Consider the following 2,500-nt stretch of genomic DNA (forward strand, 5'->3'; position numbering starts at 1 on the left):
ATTTGTAGACAGAAAAAAAAGGAAGGAAAAAGGGTGGCATCGAACAATGGCATCCCTGTGGTGATAAACTCTCCCCGGAGAGAGAGAGAGATTCAGATTCAGATGATTTATTCATTTAAGGCCATATGTGAGCACAATAAACATAACCAGATACCAAAAGAATTAGGATACTAGTGTTTTTCTCACACACACACACACACACACACACACACACACACACACACACACACACACACACACTCACACACACACTTATACACACACACACACACACACACACACACACACTCACACACACACACTTACACACACACACACACACACACACACACACTTACACACACACACACACACTCACACACACACTTACACACACACACACACACACACACACACACACACACACACACACTCACACACACACACACACACTTACACAAACACACACACACTCACACACACACTTACACACACACACACACACACACACACACACACACACACACACACTCACACACACACTTACACAAACACACACACACACACACTCACACACACACACTTACACACACACACACACACACACACACACACACACACACACACACACACACACACACTTACACACACACACACACACACACACACACACACACACACACACACATACACACACACACACACACACACACACTTACACACACACACACACACACACACACACACTTACACACACACACACACACACACACACACACACACACACATACACACACACACACACACACACACACACACACACACGATCGCCTGATGACGATGAAACTCCCTATATGCAACGGGAAGAAGTTTACCACCATTGTCAGCGCCTACGCGCCCACCATGACCAACCCGGATGAGATCAAGGACAAGTTCTACGAGGACCTGAACGCTGTCATCACCACTGTTCCCAACGCAGACAAGCTCATCATTCTTGGTGACTTTAACGCGAGAGTTGGTTGTGACAGCACCTCCTGGGAAGGCGTGATTGGGAAGCATGGGGTTGGTAACTGTAACAGCAATGGCCAACTACTTCTCCAGACATGTGCCGAGCACGACCTTCTTATCACAAACACCATCTTCTGCCTCCCTACCCGTAACAGGACGTCATGGATGCATCCTCGCTCTGGGCATTGGCATCTCATCGACTTTGTCATCGTCAGGAAGAGGGACAGGCAGTAGGTACGAGTCACAAGGGCCATGTGCGGCGCCGAGTGCTGGACAGACCACCGCCTTATCGTCTCCAAACTCAACCTCCGCATCCAGCCCAAGAGACGGCCTCAGGGCATGAAAGCACCCAAACGCCTGAATGTCAACAAGCTGGAGCTAGGCAACATCAAGCAGAGCTTTGCTGACACCCTGGAGGAACGCCTTGAGTCCACCGTGCTGGACAACCAGAATGTGGAGGCAGCATGGGGCGCACTGCATGAGACGGTGTACAACACTGCCATGGAGTGCCTGGGGCCTTCTGCAAGGAAGCAGAAAGACTGGTTTGATGAGAACTGCACTGAGATCAAGCAGCTGCTGGAAGACAAACGCCAAGCCTACAGAGCCCACATTGAAGATCCCAAGTCACAGTCAAAGAAAGACATACTGAAGAGCGCACGCAGCACCATCCAGCTGAAGCTGCAGCAGATGCAGGATTCCTGGTTGAGCAACAAAGCTGAAGAGATCCAGGGCTTTGCAGACAGGAACGACATGAAGAACTTCTATAACGGCTTGAAAGAAGTCTACGGTCCCACCACCTCCGGATCTGCTCCACTCCTCAGTGCTGATGGTTCTACCCTAATCACTGACAAGGACGGGATCCTTGAGAGATGGGCTGAACACTTTGACAGCGTAATAAACCGCCCTTCCACCATCAATGATGAAGCCATCGACCGACTCCCCCAGGTGCCAGTCAGTGAGTCGTTGGATGCCATTCCAACTTTGGAGGAGACCCAGAAAGCTATCCGTCTGCTATCCAATGGCAAAGCCCCTGGCTTAGACTCCATTCCAGCTGAGGTCTACAAAGAAGGTGGTATGGCGGTGACTGAGAAGCTTCATCAGCTGTTCCAGCTCATCTGGCAGCATGAGGCAGTTCCACAGGACTTCAAAGACGCTTCCATCATACACCTGTACAAGTGCAAAGGAAATCGTCAGGCCTGTGACAACCATCGTGGAATATCCCTGCTGTCTTTCGCAGGCAAGACTCTGGCCAGAGTGCTACTCAACCGTCTCATAGCGCACCTACCAGAGAGCCAGTGTGGCTTCCAGAAAGAACGCAGGACTATCGACATGGTGTTTGCTGCCAGGCAGCTCCAGGAGAAGTGTCAGGAACAGAACGCCGACCTTTATTCCACCTATGTCGATCTGACCAAGGCCTTCGATACTGTTAGCAGAGATGGCCTTTGGAGAATCATGGCGAAGTACGGATGTCCCAGAAAATTCATCACCATCATACGGCAACTACACGATGGGA

This window comes from Babylonia areolata, chromosome 16, assembly GCF_041734735.1.
Source record: "Babylonia areolata isolate BAREFJ2019XMU chromosome 16, ASM4173473v1, whole genome shotgun sequence".
Classification (NCBI taxonomy): Eukaryota; Metazoa; Mollusca; class Gastropoda; order Neogastropoda; family Buccinidae; genus Babylonia; species Babylonia areolata.